This window comes from Balaenoptera musculus, chromosome 4 (genome assembly GCF_009873245.2).
Source record: "Balaenoptera musculus isolate JJ_BM4_2016_0621 chromosome 4, mBalMus1.pri.v3, whole genome shotgun sequence".
Classification (NCBI taxonomy): domain Eukaryota; kingdom Metazoa; phylum Chordata; class Mammalia; order Artiodactyla; family Balaenopteridae; genus Balaenoptera; species Balaenoptera musculus.
This window is the reverse complement of record NC_045788.1, coordinates 35,216,566-35,237,482: the sequence shown is the minus strand read 5'-3', so window position 1 is coordinate 35,237,482 and position 20,917 is coordinate 35,216,566. Positions and strand designations below refer to the sequence as shown.

The 20,917-nt window shown below is 41.8% G+C and overlaps 1 pseudogene; it reads right to left on the bottom strand.

Annotated features, from left to right (window-relative positions):
- Nucleotides 1–13,270: 13,270 nt before the first annotated feature.
- LOC118893953 lies at nt 13,271–16,912 on the bottom strand (annotated as a pseudogene).
- Between the last annotated feature and the right edge of the window lie 4,005 nt (nt 16,913–20,917).

Here is a 20,917-nt window from a genome sequence, read left to right as displayed (position 1 = left end):
TCTTGGAGCTCATGAAAATAAAATTAAAGGAGATTTTTAAACACTTCGTGAATTTTTTTTTTTTTTTTTTTGCAATTGAAGCTCATGTGATGACTGTTGAGTAGGGAACCCGAAGCACTCAGAAATATTTGCCTTTTCATCTCTTTGCAACAGAAGAGATCACTTCTACAGGGATAGTTTTAAGCAGCATTTCATGTCTTTGAGTGTTTTCACTGTGCTTTAAAGACCATATTTGTAAGGCGACTTGAGAAGAAATTCAATGTAATGATTTTATTTGCATTTGGTGATGATGTTGCCAGTTTAAAAATCCTTCCCAAATCCTGCGTGTGACAGGGGGATGGGCGGGGGGTGGAGGGTATGCAGGCAATGCAGGCAAGAGGCTGTATTTGGCCAGTTAGGCCACCTGAATCTCTGTTGTGTGTGGGGAGAGTGGGGAGGAAAGCAGTTAGACTCTGCTTTCTCTCAGTTCCCAACCCTGAACTTCTCCCCAGTGCTGAGGGTCTTCCTCTCTCTGGACAAGCACTGGGATGCTGGTTGGGGTAGGGGTGTAATGGTGAAAGGAGAGGGACCCATTTTCCATCCCTTAGTGAACCTGAGATATTTCATCATCTTGGGGGGTTCTGAACCCACAAAGTTCCATCCTTAGACCTTGGTTTGTTTTTAAAGTATCTTTGTCTTAAAGAGATTAACATGGTATAAAGTTGTTGAAATTCATTTGCAAAAAGGTATAGAGTTTATCTGCCTTTTTAAACTTGATGGAATATGTATTCTTTTTTTTAATGGATATAGAGGCATTCTGATTATTTATTTATTTATTTATTTGGTTGCACCAGGTCTTAGTTGCAGCTCACGGGCTCCTTAGTTGTGGCTTGCCCACTCCTTAGTTGTAGCACATGGGCTCCTTAGTTGCAGCATGCGGGCTCCAGTTGCGGCATGTGAACTCTTAGTTGTGGCATGCATGTGGGATCTAGTTCCCTGACCAGGGATCAAACCCAGGCCCCTGCATTGGGAGCGCGGAGTCTTAACCACTGCGCCACCAGGGAAGTCCCAGAAATCTGTATTCTTAAAAAAATCCAGGAGTTTACATATGGATGTCCACCATGTCTCAAGGTGATTTAGTAGTAACATAAATGGTTGGTGCCAAGTGATGGGTTATGAGACCAATCGCCCAGGTACCCTGTGTGTCTGTCGCCTATACATGAAGTATTCTTCTACTGATAGACTTAGGAAGAGAAGGGAAAGTGAATTCATTATTACTATTTGGGGGTTGCCTAACAGGAAAGAGGAAGCAATAAAGCTTAAATTTTACTGCAAGCTTTCAGTGCTCGCGTTAGGCTCCTGACCAGGGTTTCATTTGTTTGGAGGATGGATCAGGGACTCACTCAGTCACAAGGAAATCACACAGCCAGTGAGATCTCAAGCAAGATATTAACAGGCTTTCTAATTTTTTTCTTTTGAGAGCTAGAGAGTCCAGGAAGCCCCCATTCTCTGCCAAGTCTGACTAGAGCAAGCCCTGTGAGGTTTCAAAGTTCTCTCATTTGACTCCTTTCTTAGAGGCTGGATGGAATATTCCAAGCCTGGGCAGCGACAGATGCCTGGGAGAGTTGCCTGCAGCAGTGGCACTATCCACGAGGACAGAGTAAAGCTTCTTTTTTTTTAGTGAATCAGCTGTGCATATACATATATCCCCATATCCCCTCCCTCTTGTAAAGCTTCTTAACATAAATCTGATCAAGCCATCTTTCCCACTTAAAACCCTTTAGTGGATCCCCATCACTTATGGAATAAGTTTCCATAGCCTTTGCATATAAGATCTTTGATTCGTACCTTTGTTTCTATAGCCTGGTCTCCTCTGCCTTAGACTGCCCTTTCCTCCTTTACTCACTACATTTTCCAAGATGTATCCTGGAGGGTCCTTTCCTCTAGAGAGCCTTCTCTGATTGTCATCTTCTCCTCCCTGGTTGTACCCAACCCATCAAGAATCCCTCAGCTCCATTTGGGGGCCTTTGACTGCCCTCGATTGTATCAGTCTGTTCACTTGTATGCCTACCCCACTAGACGTAGACCTCTCTGAGGGCACTCATTAGGCCTTGTGCCCTTTCCTAGCTCAAGGCCTGGTACTTATTTGTATTCAGTAAATGTTTGATACATTGATGAATGAGAACTTAGGGAAAATGTGAGAGAAAACCTGTGTCTGCTGTCACAGTTTGTTGTGTGCAGGGAAGGAGGAAGAAGCCCAGAATCTTGTTTCAAGTGTGGTGATGACTGAATTTATCTTTGTTTCCCTTTAATTTTTTCATTTCCCTTTTTCCGTCCAGCCCATCTTTTTCTCTCCTTTTTAATTTAGTATCTATTTAGTCATTTCCCATGAGTAAGAGTAGTTGATTTTTGTAAAGGATTCTGCAATTTAAAAATAGTTTTATATGTGGTGCATCTCGCTTGGTCCTTACAACAATTTTGTGAAGAGATGAGGTTATCACCATTTCGTAGCTTCCGAAAATTAATCTCAGTGAACGTGTGATTTGCCCAAGGTCATGGGGCCTAGGAAATCACCAAGAAATGTTAATCCAACTCCTACTTTGGTTCTCTTTCCCCTATACACCATTGCCTTTCCTGAAGACTTTAGTGCATATTTGGTTAACATCCCTTCTGGGCTAGAGACTCAGCTGGCTTCTGGGATTATGAGAATAGGGACTTGTCTTTAGGGAGCCACCAGCTGGTAGAGATGCTGAGACATAATATATTGGTTTTGTTCCAAATGTCCAAACGTTTAGAAACATATTACGTATGGTAGTTGAAAATATAAGGAAAAAGAATTAGAAAGTTATGTTGCCATACATATGACGTCCATGAATAACCCAGTTTTTGAAAAGTTAATAAACTTTATTTTTTAGAGCAGTTTTAGGTTCATAGCAAAACTGAGCAGGAAGGACAGAGATTTCCGCTATGCCCTCTGTTCCCGCCCATACGGCCCCATCTACAACTTCCTCCACTGTTGACATCATCTGCTACAGTGGCTGTATTTACTACAGTTGATGAACCTACAATGACACATTGTTATCACCTGAAGTCCATTGTTAACATTAGGGTTCACTCTTGGTATTGCACATTCTGTGGGTTTTGATGAATGTATAATGATATATATCCACCATGGTGATATCATACAGAATAGTTTCACTGCCCTAAAAATCCTTTATACTCTGCCTATTCATCTTTACCCCCCTCCACCCCCAAGCCCTGGAAACCATCGATCTTTTTACTGTCTCCATAGTTTTTCCTTTTTCATAGTGTCATATACTTGGAGCCATACAGCCTTTTCATATGGGCTTCTTTCACTTAGAAATATGCATTTAAATGTCCTCCAGGTCTTTTCATGTGTGAAAGCTCATTTCTTTTTAGTGTTGAATAGTATTCCATTGTCTGAATGTACTACAGTTTATCCATTTACCTACTGAAGGACATCTTGGTTGCTTCTAAATTTTGGCAATTATGAATAAAGGTGCAATAAATATCAATGTGTAGGTTTTTGCATAGACATAAGTTTTCAACTCATTAAGTAAGTACCAAGGAGCATGATTACTGGATCGTATGGTAAGAGTATGTTTAGTTTCATAAGAAGCTGCCAAACTGTCTTCCAAAGTAGCTGTACCATTATGCCTTCCCACCACGCAATGAATGAGAGTTCCTATTGTTCCACATCCTCGCTAGCACTGTTCTTCTCCGTCAATATTGAATTGGTTGTTCTGGGTCTTTTAATCTTCATATAAACTTTAGAAATAGTCTGTTGATGTCCACCAAATGCTGGGACTTTGATTGGAATTGTGCTGAATCTATAGATCAAGTTGGGAAGAACTGACATCTTGACAATATTGAGTCTTTCTATCCATGAACATGCAACCTCTCCAATTATTTTATTCTCCTTAGATATAATGATATTTTATTGGAGTTTTGAGGTTTGCTTCATAGAGATCTTGTACACATTTTGTTAGGCTTATACCTAAGTATTTCATTTTTGTGGGTGCTAACATATAAGGTAGTGTGTTTTTAATTTCAAATTCCACGTGTTCATTCCTGGTATAAGGAAAGCAATTGATTTCTGCATATTAACCTTGTATCCTGCAACCTTGCTATAATCATTTATTAGTTCCAGGAGTTGTTTTTTTTTTTTTTTTTTTGTCAATTCTTCTAGATTTTCTATGTAAAGAATTATGTCATCTGTGAACAAAGACAATTTTATTTCTTTTTCAATCTGAATACCTTTTATTCCTTTTATTGTTTCCTTTTCTTGTCATGTTGTATTAGCTAGGACTTCCAGTACAATATTTAAAAGCAGAGATAAAAGTGGACATCCTTGCGTTACTCCGGATATTAGCAGGAAAGCTTCGAATTTCTCACCATTAAGTGTGATGTTAGCTGTTGGTGTTTTGTAGATGTTCATTATCAAGTTGAAGATGTTCCCTTGTATTCCTGGTTTGCTGAGAGTTTTTATCATAAATGCATGCCGGCTTTTGTCAAATGCTTTTTTTGTACCTCTTAATATGACCATGTGATTTTTCTTCTTTAGCCTGTTGATGTGATGGGTTACATTAATTGATTTTTGAATGTTGAAACAACCTTGCATACCTGGGATAAATCTCACTTGGTCATAGTGTATAATTCTTCTTACACATTGTTGGACTTTATTTGCTAATATTTTGTTGAGGATTTTTACGTCAATGTTCATGAGAGATATTAGGCTGTAGTTTTTAAATAATGCCTTTGTCTGGTTCTGGTATTAGGGTAATACTGGTCTCATAGAATGAGTTAGGAAGTATTCCCTCTGTTTCTATCTTCTGGAAGAGATTGTAGAGAATTGGTATAATTTCTTCCTTAAATGTTTGGTAGAATTCACTAGGGAACCCAATCTGGGCCTGGTGCTTTCTGTTTTTGGAAGGTTATTAATTATTAATTCAATTTCTTTCATGAATATAGACTTCTTTGATTCGTAGGCTATTTAGAAGTGTGGTGTTTAATCTCCAAGTATTTGGGGATCTTCCAGTTGGCTTTCTATTATTGATTTCTAGTTTAATTACATTATGGTTTGAAAGCAGGCATTGTATGATATATATTCTTTACATTTATTAAGGTATGTTCTATGGCCCAGAAAATGGTCTATCTTGAGTGTTCCATGTGAGCTTGAGCAGGATGTGTAATCTGCTACTGGATGAAGTAATCAATAAACGTCTATTATATCCAGTTGACTCATGATGTTATTGAGTTCAGCTCTGTCTTTACTGAATATCTGCCTGCTGGATCTGTCCATTACTGATAGAGAAGTATTAAACTCTCCAACTCTATTAGTGTATTCCATCTATTTTAGTTTTTTGCCTTATATATTTTGACACTCTGTTGTTAGATACATACACATTAAGGATTCACCCCTTTATCATTATGTAATGTGCATCTTTATTCCTATAATTTTCCTTGCTCTGGGTCTGCTGTCTGAAATTAATGTAACTATTCTCTTTTTGATTAGTGTTAGCATGGTATATCTTTATCTCTTTACTTTTGATCTCTATGTGTTTTTATATTTAAAGTGGGTTTCTTTTAGACAACATATAATTGGGCCTTGGTTTTTGATCCACTCTTGACAATCTGTCTTTTAATAGGTTTATTTAGATCATTGATATTTAAAGTGATTATTGATATGGTTGGATTAATATCTACCATATTTGTTACTATTTTCTATTTGTTCTTTGTTCCTATTTTTGTCTTTCACACTTTTTTTTGCCTTTTGTGGTTTTAATTGATAATTTTATGATTCCATTTTCTCTCTTACTATTTTTAGTGGTTGCCTAGAGTTTGCAATATACATTTACACCTAATCTAAGTCCACTTTCAGATAATACTACAGACATACCCTGGAGATTTTGGGGGTTCAGTTCCAGACCTCCACAATAAAGTGAGTCACATGAATTTTTTCATTTCCCAGTGCATATAAGTTATGTTTACACTATAGTGTAGTCTATTAAGTGTGCAATAGCATTATCTCTGAAAAAATGTACATACCTTAATAAAAAAATACTTTCTTGATAAAAAATGGTAACCATCACCTGAGGCTTCACCAAGTTGTAATGTTTTTGCTGGTGGAAGGTCTTGCCTCAATGTTGATGGCTGTTGACTGATCAGGGTGGTGTTTGCTGAAAGCTGAGGTAGCTGTGGCAGTTTCTTAAAATCAGACAGCAATGAAGTTCACCACATTGATTAACTCTTCCTTTCATGAATGAGTTCTCTGTAGTGTACAATGATGTTTGATAGCATTTTACCCACAGTAGAACTGCTTTCAAGATTGGAGTCAGTCCTCTCAAAGCCTGCCACTGCTTTATCAACTAAGTTTACGTAATATTCTGAATCCTTTGTTGTCAATTCAACAGTCTTCACAGCATCTTCACCAGGAGCAGTTTCCATCTCAGGAAACCACTTTCTTTATCATCCATAAGAAGCAACTCATTCATTAGAGTTTATCATGAGATTTCAGCAATTCAGTCACATCTTCAGGCTCTACTTCTGGTTCTCCTGCTATTTGTACCACATCTGCAATCACTTCCTCTACTGAAGTCTTGAACCCCTCAAAATCATATATGAGGGTTGGAATCGACTTCTTCTAAACTCCTGTTAACTGTTTATATTTTGACCTCTTCCCATGACTCACAAATGTTCTTAATGACATCTAGAATGGTGAATCCTTTCCAGAAGGTTTGCAATTTACTTCACCCAGGTCCATCAGAAGAATTGCTATCTATGGCAGCTATGGCCTTACAAAATGTATTTCTTAACGAATAAGATTGGAAAGTCAAAATTACTCTTTGATCCATGAGCTGCAGAATGGATGTTGTGTCAGTAGGCATGAAAACAACATTAATCTCATTGTACATCTCCATCAGAACTCTTGGGTGGCCAGGTGCATTGTCAGTGAACCATAATATTTCAAAAAGAATCTTTTTTCTGAGGAGTAGGTCTCAGCAGTGAGCTTAAAATATTCAGTAAATCATATTGTAAACAGATGTGCTGTCATCCAGGCTTTGTTGTTCCATTTATAGAGCACAGGCAGAGTAGATTTAGCATAATTCTTAAGGGCGCTAGGATTTTCAGAATGGTGAATGAGCAATGGCTTCAACTTAAAGTCACCAGCTGCATTAGCTTTTAACAAGACTCAGCCTGTCCTTTGAAGTTTTGGAGCCAGGCATCAACTTCTCCTCTCTAGCTATGAAAGTAATAGATGGCATTTTCTTCCAATATAAGGCTGTTTCATCTACATCAAAAACCTGTTATTTAGTGTAGCCACCTTCACTAATTATCTTAGCTAGATCTTCTGAATAACTTGCTGGAGCTTCTACATCAGTACCTGCTTCTTCATCTTGTACTTTTATGTTATGGAGAAAGCGTCTTTCTTTAAACCTCATGAGCCAACCTCTGCTGGCTTCAAATTTTTCTTCCACACCTTACTCACTTTTCTCAGACATCAGAGAATTGAAGAGAATTAGGGCCTTGCTCTGAATTAGACTTTGGTTTAAGGGAATGTTATGGCTGATTTTGATCTTCTATGCAGACTAATAAAACTTGCTCCAATTCAGCAATGAGGCTGTTTTGCTTTCTGATCATTCATGTGTTTGCTGGAGTAGCACTTTTAATTTCCTTCAAGAACTTTTCCTTTGCATTCACAATTTGGCTGTTTGGCACAAGAGGTGTAGCTTTCAGCCTATCTCAGCTGTTGACATGCCTTCCTCACTAAGCTTAATCATTTCTAGCTTTTAATTAAAGTGAGAGATGTGCGACTCTTTCTTTCACTTGAACACTTAGAGGCCATTGTAGGGTTATTAATTGCCCTAATTTCAATATTGTTGTGTCTCAGGGAATAAGGAGGACTGAGGAGAGAGGGAGAGAAACAGGGAATGGCCGGTAGGTGGGGCAGTCAGAACACATGCATTTATTAAGTTTGCTGTCTTATATGGTTGAAGTTCATGGTACCCCAAAACAATTACAGTAGTAATATTAAAGATCACAGATCATCATAACAAATATAATAATGAAAAAATTTGAAATATTACAAGAATTACCAAAATGTGGCATAGAGACATGAAGTAAGCAAATGCTCTTGGAAAAATGATGCCAGTAGACTTGCTTCACTCAGCGTTGCCACAAACCTTCAATTTGTAAAAAGTGCAATAAAGCAAAGCACAATAAAACAAGGTATGCCTGTGTGCCACTCCACAGGTAGTGTGAATACATTATAATAGCAAAATAATCCTAATTCCTCCCTTCCCTTGTTTCATTGCTGTCATTCATTTCACTTATATATATGCATATATAAGCACATATACATATATACACACATATATGTATGTTTTATATGTACACACATAAGCATACATAATCAAAAGCATTATTGTAATTATTTTGAATAAATCACTAGCTGTTAGAAGAATTATGAAAAATAAGTTTTTATTTGGTCTTCACTTATTCATTCTTTGATATTCTTCTTTATGTAGATATGAGTTTGACCTATATCATTTCCCTTCTCTCTGAAGAATTTAACATTTCTTGCAAGGTAGGTCTACTGGCAAGAAAGTCCCTCAATTTTTGTTTGTCTGAGAGTGTTTTTATTTCTCCTTCACTTCTGAAGTATATTTCAAAGAGTACAGAGTTCTAGGGTAATAGGGTTTGGTGGTTGGGTTTTTTTTTCTTTTTTTCTCAACACTTTAAATATTTCATTCCATTCTCTTTTTGCTTCTGTGATTTCTGGGGATAAGTTGGTTGTGACTCTTATCTTTGTTGCTCTATAGGTAAGGGTTTTTTCCTTCCAGCTTCTTGAAAGATTTTTCCTTTAGCTTTGATTTTCTGAAGTTTCAATACCAATCTGTAGTGGTTTTGCTGGCATTTATCCTGCTTGGTGTTCTCTGAGCTTCCTGGATCTGTGGTTTCATGTCTGACATTTAATCTGGGGAAATTCTCAGTCATTGTTGTTACAGATAGTTCTTCTGTTCCTTTCTCTCTTTTCCTTCTATTTCCATTATGTGTATGTTATACCTTTTATAGTTGTCCTACATTTTTTGGATATTCTGTACTATTTTTTGTAATTCGTCATTCTCTTTGCTTTCCAGTTTTGGAAGTTCCCATTGTCATATCATCAAGTTCAGAGATTATTTCCTCTGCTGTATCTATTCTCCTAATGAGCCCATCAAACGTCTTTATTGATCTCTAGTATTTCTTTCTGATACTTTCTTAGAATTTCCATCTCTCTACTTCGTGTTCTTACATGTCCTGTTTTTGCATGTTGTCTACGTTTACCATCAAGGCTCTTAGCATATTAATCACAGTTTTTTTCAAATTACTGTTGTGATAATTCCAACATTCCTACCATATCTGACTCTGGTTCTGATGATTGTCATGCCTCTTCAAACAGTATTTTTTGCCTTTTGGTATGCCTTGTAATTTTTGGTTGAAAGGTGGATGTGATGTACCAGGAATTGAAGTATGTAAGTCTTTAGTGTTGTGGTGGTAACATGTGGAGGAGGAGTGGGCAGCATTCGATAGTCCTGTGATTAGGTCTCCCTTTTTTCATGAGTCTGTGTGCCTGGACTGTGAAGTTCACCAGTACTTCTAAGTATTTCCCCCCCCCCCACTTAGGTGCTACAGGATGGTTACATGGGGCTGGAGTTGGGTGTTTCCCTTCCCTCAAGTTGGTCAGGCTCTGATAAAACCCCAGCAGGTTAAGTTTTGGTAAAATAGTTTCTCCTGGGGGTGGGGGTGGGGGTGGGGCAGTGGTTTTTGAGAAGACAGAATCCTCTAGCATATTTCAAAATGGTTTCTTTTCCTTTTTCCCCTGCTGGAAGGTTGAGGGGATTTTCCTCCAGTATTGACTGTGAGGACCTGTGAGGTGAAACTCACAAAAGTGTGAGCAATGCTCCCCCCATCCCGTCCTGCCCCATCACTGGTTCCTTCTGTAGTTTTTAAGTCTCAGACTTGTCCACACTGAGCCTCCATCATCAATTCATCAATTACAGTTCAGATTTTCCTGCCCTGGCACTGGTTCCCATGGAGATGTCTGTTCATGGATTTCTGCAATGGTAAGTTGTGGTTTTCTGTGTTCACCTGTGTGTCTCTCCAATTTGGGGGGCAGCAGTTCGCCTTGTGACCTCACTTCTCTGACAGATCTTAGAAGAGATTGTTGATTTTTTGGTTTGCTTAGATTTTTCCTTGTTGGGAAGGAATGGTGACTTCTAAGCTCTTTACGTGTTGGACTGGAAAGTGAGAGTCCTGAATCACCAACTTTTTAAAACAAAATAGCTGACATCTTAGCTCAGGATCACACAAAAAAACCTACATCAAAGTTTGACATTCTAACGTTTTATTGGGGGTAGGGTGGGGTGGCTGCATTCCCAGGGAAGCAAGAATGAGAGTCAAAGGGAATTGAGGCAGAAAAAGGAGAGAAAATTCAAAGGGATGAGTTACTGAGACGGCCAAAGCTTCACAACACCATGAACGAGATGCCTAGATTTGCAGGATGTCTCCAGAGAAGCCATATGGAAAGACTGCATCTCAGAGCAGTCCATTGTAGAGAAGGAAGGGTGCAAATTTTATCTCCTGTTCTCCTTCCTACCTACTTTCTTTCAGTGCTGAAATCCACTCTATGAGGCATTAACTTCCTATGTGTCCAGGATGTATTATGCAGACCCTCCAGGCAGTCACTGGGGCAACAAGAGCCTCTGGCCTGCAATGAGACAGTCTCCACATGCCAGTTGGGGCTATGTGTGGGGACCATCAGTGTACGATGACAGTGGCAGTGGCTGGGACTTAACCACTGTAGGGATATTTTGAATAGCTAGAAGACTTGCAGATGGTTGATGCCTGGGTGGAATGGGCGGCAGGGATGAGTGCATCCTGGGTGATATATAAGCTGGGTCTCCTATACTACATCCCTTGAACCAATCAGATTTATTTGCATACTGTTATAATGCCCTAGATCTTGTATGAGAGCAAGATATACTTCCTGTACTTCATTAAGAAGGAAGATGCAAGGCCAGTCCTTCCAAGTATCAGTCAGTTTCCATTTCTCAACAAGACTTAAAGAGGATTAACAAACCAAGCTACAATTGTCACTGCTGCAGCTGGTCCCAGGATCATAGCTGATATTCATCAGTTACCTCGTTTGTCACCCATTCTAGTTTCTCTCACCTTCAGTCGGCATTTCAGCTGCTGTAGGTTGCTTGCCTGGTAGGTTGACCCAGTCCTTCATCCCTGTTAGATTTGAACCCTCAGTTGTTTTCCTTTGTCAGGCAATAGTTGCTTTGAGTGTCCATTTACAACTATTCATGGCCAGAGAATCACCAAGAGGTGCCTCAGTGAGTCCTACAATCCAGATGTACTTGTTTTTGCCCCCATTGTGTAGCAACAACCCCACCTTCTCCTGACAATCAGGGTCAACTAAACCAGTCAGTAGAGTAGCTCTTTTCTTGCTTATCCACTGGCATGAGGAGTTCAAAGTAGTTCAATTTCCAGTTCAGTGAAACTTAATGTTGTTTCTAGGAGGCAATGCTCCCTTGGGAATCAGGATCTCTAACGCAGCAGGTATAAGGTTGTAGGAACAGATAGCACAAATTCTGCAAGTGGGTCGTTAAAAGCGGTAGAAGATAGGCTGATTCCTGGTTCCTAGAGCCCCTGCTTTTGTTTTTGTTTTTTTGTTTTATTAGGGGGGAGGGACTGGTTCTTTATTTCAAAAAGACATTTATCAATTTTCAGTATCAAAACGGTTACAATATTGGTTTTTCTTTCTCCCAATTGGCCCCCAAAGAGACCACACCAACGGAGAGTACATTTTAAGCCAATTAAGCTGCAGGATGCACACCTAACAAACCTCACTGAAACCTCACCAAAAAGGGGGGATTGGGTGGGGAAAGAAACGTTGAAAGATCAGCACACTGCCAGCCCACAGACTAGAGAGCTCTCACAGCCAGATGGGGTGACCAGTGTGCCCCAACCCCAAAGAAGCAAAGTTTCAAAATAGTATAAAACTTAAAAACAGCTTTGGACGTAAGCTATTTAAGATTTCTCCAGTGCAAACTGATACAAAGCACAATGAGATGGCACTGTTAGAGACAGCAGCTTCAGACCCAGGAAAGGGTGCTGAGATGAGTTTCAGATGGCTAAATCAGTGGCAAAACATAATTTTCTTTCTTTCAAAAGAGAGAGAGAGCAAATAAGTGGTCACCTCAATATAAGGGGCACATGATCCATTCTGTGGGCGGTTGGGAATGGGGTAGAGCTGGGACAAGGATTTGGTCTCAGACAGAGGTCTCACCATTTTAAAAATTTATTTATGTATTTATGTATTTATTTATTTATGGCTGCGTTGGGTCTTCATTGCTGCACGCGGGCTTTCTCTAGTTGCGGCGAGCGGGGGTTACTCTTCATTGCGCTGCGCAGGCTTCTCATTGCGGTGGCTTCTCATTGCGGAGCACGGGCCCTAGGCGCGCGGGCTCAGTAGTTGTGGCGCACGGGCTTAGTTGCTCCGCGGCATGTGGGATCTTCCTGGACCAGGGCTCGAACCCGTGTCCCCTGCATTGGCAGGCGGATTCTTAACCACTGTGTCATCAGGGAAGTCCTTGCCATCTTAATTTTGTTTGGTCACTTCTGATGAAAAAAAAAAAGTTGCCCAAAGATACCATTTTCAGCTGAAAACCTGAACAGCGCTTTTTTTTTTTTTGCTAACTCCTCCTGGAATCACCTCTCTGGTTTGGCGGGTACTTTTTACAGAGCAACGAGGTTTCCCAAAATGGAGTCCTTTCTCTGGGCTGTTTGGCTCTCAGGAAGGCAGGCCCATACCTTTTCCCCTCCTCTACGGAGAGGGCAATATGCATTAAGCTGAAAAGTTACCTTCCAAAAGTGAGACAGGGATTAGACTGCTGCTTCAGAACTATGGAATTATCTGGAATGTTTTACAAATGGCTGCTACATCAACAGCAACAGAAAAGGTAATTACAAAATGTGTCCATCACAACACGCTTTTAAAGACACTTGGCATTGTGCTCACGTTCCCTTAAACAGTTGTTCCCGAAAGTGCTCAGCCTCTGGTCCAACTGGAATCTCTGGGGAGAGTCAGAGGCAGTCTGGCGAAAAAGACACGGGGGAGGGGGTGGGAGAGGTGGCGAAAGGAGAAAGCAGGCTTCCAGTTAAAGATGAGCCGTCAGCTTAAAGGTCAGCTTCGGGCAGGCTGGCCTCAGCCGAGTCGGGGTCAGAGGGAGGAGCAGCGCAGGGCGGGCCTGGGTGCCTGCATCTCATCCAGGTCAAGCAGGGTCTGCTGCAGCATCCTTTGTGTACAGAGATGCTCCTCTTTGGTGCATTTCAGTTTATCTTCCAAATCTTCAACTGTCTTTTCCAGCTTGGCTGCCGATCTCTCAGCAAACTCAGCATGAGTCTCTGTCTCCTTATCAGTAAGAATCTATCTCTTTCTCATATTTGTCTTCTTTTTGAGAGTACTTTGCTTCAGCAGCACTCAGACACTTCAGGTTCTGGTCCATCGATCTGATCTGCTCATCCACCTCTCGGCAACGGGACTCTGCCAGCTCAGCTCACTCCTCTGTGCCTTCCAAGTCTCCCTCAATAATCACCAGCCAAAGAGCCACCTCTTCGTACCTCCTATCTGCCTCTTCTGCAATGTGCTTAGCTTCTTCGAGTTGGATTTCCTGGAGCTCCATTTTTTCTTCCTCTTTTAAGGCTCGGTTTTCAGTAACCTTCATGGCTCTCTCGCTGTCATCAGCAGCTTTCTCGGCTTCCTCCAGCTTTTGCAGGGCAGTGGCCAGGCGCTCTTGAGCGCGGTCCAGCTCCTCTTCAACCAGCTGGATCCGACGGTTCAAGGAGGCCGCCTCAGCCTGTTCCCAGGCCGCCTTTCTCCTCCACTTCCGCGGGAGGCGCTCGGCCCTCTCCTCCGCGTCACCGGCCTGCTGCTGCAGAACAAGGGTCTCGCGCTTCACCGCCTCGATGGTGATCCCCCCACCATGTTGCCCACCCGGCCCCTGCTCGCCTTCGGGTTCCTACCTCCTCTGCCCGGAGCTGCAGCCGCTTCTCACCCCTACTTCCCCTGGAGCCCCTGCTTTTGGATTCGTGTACAGGATCTGAACATGCCACCATGGCCACTTTGTTCATTAGCCCATTGTGCAAGCAGTGAACTGAGCAAGGAGAGAAGCTGACTGACACCCAGAAAATAGGTCATTCTATCTCCCTGGTTACTAGGAGTCTCTTTGTGGCATAACGTGGCAGTGATCCATTTCTATAGGACCCAATATAGCATACTACCAAACTGTCTTTGACTTGAGTTCAAGGTCTTTCTTTCTCCCTCAGCTGGCATAGGTGTGGGCTGAGAGAGTTGCATCAGTGCAGCAGAGGCAGGCGATATGGAGGTCTAGGCCAACAAGTCATATTTTTTTTGCATCTTCTGGAGTACTTGAGTCTCCCTAAATCTACCATTTCTTTCATGCAATAGTTTGCTTCTTTGCCTCTCAACCTTCTTCTGGGAGTTTCTGTTAACACTAAGCTCATGACGGGCAGCTCCAATTGCACGGTTACTTGGTGTACCCTTGTCAGGCTCTCAGGCTTCACTTCAGAGTGTACGGCCCTTCATGTTCCAGACCACTGAACCCCTAAAAATGTCACTGACGTTGCAGACCCCTTGATCATCAAGGACTTACCGCCTACCCTCTGACACATATGTGTTTTAATAGGACATTTGAATTACTTGACCTGTTCTCCTTATTAGGTCCAATTAGTAAAATGTCAATCAGCGTAGAAGGCTAGCATGCTGCACGGCGGAGCAGCAAGATGATGGAGATCGCTGTAGAATAGGCCATGACAGACAGCAGAAAATTAACACAGACCTAGAGCAAGATAGTGAGGACTTCCTGCTGTCCTTGAAACGTGAAGATGGGCTGCTTCTGATCCTCTCTATTGATGAGAACCAGGAGTAAAGCATTCAGCAAAACAGTAGTCACAAATGAAGTGCCAGAGATTGAGTTGATCTGCTCCCATAAAATTCGTATCTAGCACAGAAACTATAATTGGGGATACTATTTTAAGTTTATAGTAGTCCACTGGCACCCACCATGATCCACATGATTTTTTTGCAGAGGCCAGGTAGGTGAAATGACTAGGTATATTATGGGAATCACCATCCCTGAATCTTTTAAGTCTTTTTTGGTACTAATTTCTGCAGTTTGTCTGGCAGGTGATATTGCTTCTGGTGTACTGTCTTGGCCTGGAGGGAAGGTGCCTTGCACCTTTTTTAATCATAATGTTCCTTAATTCATAGGTCAGGAAACCAAGGGCAAACTTCTAAGTATATCTATCCCATTAGGCATTCAGAGACTAGAGATACAGCAACAGAGTGGGTCCTTGGATCTATTGGATCCATTGTGAGATGCCCGTGAACCCAAACACCATTTACAATCTGGTATCTATAAGGCTCCCTTTTAACTGGAGGACCATGGTGGTGTTTGGGGTTCTCTAATATTGTTGTCAGCTGTGATCTCATTCTAACTATCCTCAAGACATCTGGGGACTTCCCTGGTGGTCCAGTGATTAAGACTCTACACTTCCACTGCAGAGGGCACAGGTTTGATCCCTGGTTGAGGAACTAAGATCCCGCATGCCTCGTGGTGCAGCAAAAAAAAAAAAAAAAAATCTGGGTATTCCCTTTTCTTCAGCACACAATTACTCTGGCAAATGTGAGGAAAGGTTAGAGAGATACTTACCATGCTGTGGTGGCATTGTGGGGACCCAATATTCCCTTTAATCAATGGGCTCTGGCTCTGTGAACTGGCTTGGATCTAGTAACTGGAAATTTCAGTTTTCCATCAGTGTCTGACATCAGCCTTATGATCAGTTTTGAATTCTTTTTGGTTGTACAAATCAAACAAAAGCCGAGTCAATGGTCTTTAAACTTTAGCATGTATCCAGATCACCTAGGGGATTAGTTAAAACATAGATTGTTGGGCCACATCCCCAGAATTTTTACATTAGTAGGTCTGGAGTGGGGTTTGAGAATTTTCATTTCAAAGACGTTCCTAGGTGATGCTAAAGCTGCTGATCTTAGGACAACACTTTGACAACCAACACTCTTAGACGGTGGTCTGTCTATGTTACCTTTGGGAAAACCATCATCAATTTGAGGTAATAATCACTTTGGGCCAAGGCACTTTGATTGCCATTCTGACCATACTACTCAGTTTAGTAATTATATCCCCCCTGGCTTCTGCCTTTCCAGAATCCCAATATCTCCATTGATATAAAGTCCAGTGCTATGCCAGGATCTTCCACTGTCAACCCTGGCCTGAAGAAGACAACCAACAGTGAGTTTCTCAGTGATGTTGGCTCTCCCATCATGGGTACATTTCTTAGCGAGGGGAGTGTCCCCTCTTGGAGAATACACTCAGGTAGTGGGTTTGCATAACTTCATTCTAATATTCTCTTTTTCCTGAGCCTTCTCACCCCTTTCTCATTACTCTGCCAAGTAAGTTCCAACAAATCCACCTCAACTAACTGAGCCATTGTGAATCCAGGCTTTATGGAGTCATCCCAGCTAACTATTAGGACTGGTAAACACTGAATTTTATTAGGACATTATTAAGACTTGCTAGACACTAAATTCCAACTTATGGATGAGTTGCCCATTTCAACAAATTTCTCCTGCTTAGTTTAAAATTCCATTTCCACTTGAGGGTCCAACACCTTCAAGATCTACCCCCACAGATGTTCCTCTGGTTCTTGCTTGATGTGTTCATGATCTGGACTTACTACCTGCCTTAAAGTCATCTGTGGCTTTCACAGAATGCCTTAAAATGACAATGAGCTGCCCCGAACCTATCAAGGATTTCAGTGCCATCATAAGTAGCCAACCGCTGCAAAAGTACTATAATTATTATTACCCCCATTTGATCAGTTGCAGTGGCAACTTGATATCCCTAAACTTACCCTAAGTAGGGTAAGAAACTACAAGGAGGAATATTGGCAAGCTGGCTGACTTCAGAATAAACATGGCTGGTTGCCCAGCCTTGTGGGACATTTCCAGAGAGGCCAAATAAAATGACTGCATTGCAGAACAGTCCATTAGGGGAAGGAAAGACAGGTAAATATCTGCTGACTCCTTTCTATCCCTTGCCTTTCATTGTTGAATTCTGCCTCCTTAGCATGTTAACTTTCTCACCTTTCCAGCTATGTTACACAGCCTTTCCCAGCTCCCCAGGGGAAGCCAGAGCCTCTGTGGATCCCATCTAGCGAGTGTTCAGATGTTCAGATGTGATGATCTCTCCTTGTCAGTTGGAGCTGTGCATGGAAACTTCCTAGTCCGTGGTGGTGGCAGTGGCTATAGTAGTGGGGACGTAAAACTGTGGATCAGGTGTGATCCATTGCTGGGGCTGGAACACAAGGGAGACAACCACGGTAGGGGTGTTGGCAGGGCCAAAAAGGGATGGTGTATAAATTGGTTTCTGCTCAGCCAGTTAGTATATTTGTCAGGTCATTTGAACACCTATCAAAGGTCTACTGATAAGCAGTTTCAATACTGAGGCCTAGAAATTAAAAAGAAAAAAGGATTTAGCCAAATTCCTTGAACTTATGACGTTTACAAAATATTTTGTGAAACATACATATAAATAGATAATGTAAGATAATGTGCTAAATGTAGTGGTACATGCAAGCATGGGGTAAGCAAGGAGCACAGAAAGGGGCAGCTAGTTCAGTATGGGGGGACGGGTCAGAGGAAATTTCTCGGAGGCAGGACCAGCTTCAGGGGCATACAACCAGCGTCTCAGGGCCTCAACGCTCACAAGTGCTCATGCTTGGGGTTTAATGCTCTGTGGTCCCCTTTCGAAATTCTTAATATTGTAGCTTTGTCCTTGAAATGTGTGTTTTGTAGGTGCAGTTCAGTGGGACAATGCGCATGTACCCGGGGCTTGGAGCCCCAGCTCAGTGCAGTCCCACCTTCCTCTGCTTCCCTGTCTCCCCAGGAGGGGTTCTCAGCAGCCCATCCTCAGCCACTGGAGCCAGGGGGCAGTGAACCTTGCAGGGGGAGGTCCGCATACTGCCATCACCCTCCATCCCAGGCAGAGACCAGGCACAGGAGCAAGGAGGGTCAAGGCCAGGCTTGTGCCCCGCCGTGTCTTGGGGTGGGGCAAGGTGGCAGTTGTCCTTGCCCTGCGCTGGCAGCTCCACGAGGTCATTGTCTAGGGCCTCTCTCTCACCCTCATTTCAGGTACCAAGAGTGTCCCGTGCAGAGGCGACAATCCCTTGGCTTGGGGTGACCAAACGTGTGACGAGTAGATTCATTTCATCCACATTTTCATTTTGCACGGGGCCCAGAAAATTATGTGATCAGCCCTGCCTGGAGGTGATGTTGCTGGAACTGATTCTTGAAGGATAAATAGGAATTTTCCTGGTGAAAGGGATGAGGAAGGGGCTGAAAGAGTCTCTTAAAAAGGCGGAATAACATAAACAAGTGTGAAGCATAAAATTATACCACACATAAATATTACATAAAACATGAAATGCTTTTTTTTTTTTTTTTTTTTTCTGTTTTGAACACCTTGGTGGATGGTGTTCCATTTCCTGAGATGGGGAGGAGAAGGTATGGGTAGGTCAGGGGAGAGTTCCCTTTTGGCCATGTTAATTTGAGTTTCCTATTAGACATCTATTTGGAGAAGTCACGGTGACAGTGTCTGGAGCGCCAGGCAGAGGTCAGGGCTGGATGTAAGTTTGGGAATCTCTGGCACAGGTGGCTGAAAGCCATGGGATCGGGTGAGGTTGCCCAGGTAGAGAATGTAGATAGAGCAGAGAAGTGGATCTGGGACACCCTTATTTTAGATGATGAGGAGAAGAGGGGGACCCAGAAAAGGAGATGAAGAGCATCCAGTACAGAAGGAAGACACCTGGGAGAGTGTCACTGAAGATGATGATGAAAGTGTTTTAAGAAGGAGGTCTGCACCTAATCTGAAAGCTTGAGGTAAATATTGGAAGGCCAAGATATTTCATATAAAAATGCTTTCAGGCTTTCTTGAACAATGCGGAGGTCTGACCACAGAGGGCCCACATTCTGCTTGGCGAAAACCAGCTGCCAGGCGACAGAGCCTGTACTCACCAGTGCGCGTGTGCTGTCACTCCTCCCATCCTCCCACCCACTGCCTCTTGTCTCCCTCTCAGGGCTTGTCAGTCCACATTTACCATCAGGCTTACATTACTGGAAGTCCCACAGGAGAGAACTACTTCTCTGTGCGTCTCTCCATCAAAGCCAGGGAAACAAAAGGTAGCCCAAAAGAGCTGTGTGTTTTAAAAGCAGCATTGGAGAGGGCATATTTCTTTGTGGAAGTGATGACTAGTCTATGTGTTTAATAAGGAAGCAAAGCCTCTTCAAAAGAAACAGCTCTGCCTGTTTTACTCAATTATAATCCATTACCTCCTTGTCTTCTGTAGGCTTTTGAGTTGACCCTACTCTAAATTCATTTGCAAATTCTGTTTCCAGAACAAATATTTCTCAAATGTTTTCATTGTGTTATTTTTCCTAGTCAGTTACCAGAGTGAGTCCTGCCTGTTGGTGTCCAGATTTTCTGAACACAGGATATATGAACTGATTGAGGGTGTTTTCCAAATCTAAGTTCACACTTAGGAGCATTTGTCCACTGTCCTCTGCTGACTGTCCTCCCAGCTGCCACTTTGGAGTCAAGTAGTAGGTGTGACAAGGCCTGACATCACCAGTTCAAATTCTACCCAAAAGACCATTTTCTAATCAACAAGGCAGGGTCTGTATGACAGGCGCAGTTCACTCTGGTCCCTTCGAGAGCCCTGGCCAGTAGGGAACTACAGCCAGCCTCGGTGCTGGCGTGAGGGGTGTGGGCTCTACATCCTATGGTCTGAGACTTCTTGTCACCCCTTCCCTACCTTCAACTCTTCACCTTGCCACACACGCCCCAGTCCATCACCTCCTGGTGACAGGAAGATCCTAATCCTGGGTATTGATCATATTAAGGCATAATAGTATTACAAATTAGAAGCTTCATCTCCCAGGAGAAGGGAAAACCAGTCTGTTGAGTCAAGTCTTTTCTTGCAAATTCACGGCAGTGGTTAAAACTTGTGATTAAAAACTTTACTTTTGGGCCAAACGGCTTGCCCTCAGATCCCATTTTTGCCATTTACATTTTACCATCATCTGTAAAATGGAAAGAATTGTAGACTAACCTCATATGTTGTGAGGATTATGTGAATTGACATGTAAAATCCTTGATTAATAGTGGCTGGTATATAGTAAATGCTCAGATTTTTGCGGCTATACTATAATTGCCTTAAGATAATGATGATGATATACTATTAGATCTTCTTTCCATTTAGTTACTGTGTAACTACTGGGCTGATCAGTTTCTTTCTCCCTGGAGTACAACTCCATTGTTGTTTTTTTTTTTTGCAGAATTTTCTGATGTATGCACAATTCTTTATATCCACCCTTTCCTAGTTATACAGATGATGATAAATTTCTATTCATAATTTATAGATGCATGCATACTTATTAGAAGAAATAGAATATATTCATCTATAGAGAAATACATATTTATAATTTCTTATCAGAAATAGTAGAGGAGGGAAATCACTCATATATGCCAAAATCCTCACTTGTGTTCAGTCACATTTTTCTTAAATCTTCCAAACCCTTCTTCAGTCAGTTCTTTACTCCGAATTCCTTTCAATTCATGGGTTGAATAAGTGGTCATTTTGCATTGTTCTTCAGGCTGTTTGTGATTTTTTTTTTACATCTAGTTTCTTATTTCCATTTTGCTTTTCACAGTGTGACCGCGGCGTGTTTTGAACACAGTATGATTTCAGGGAGCCTAATCAATATTCCGGA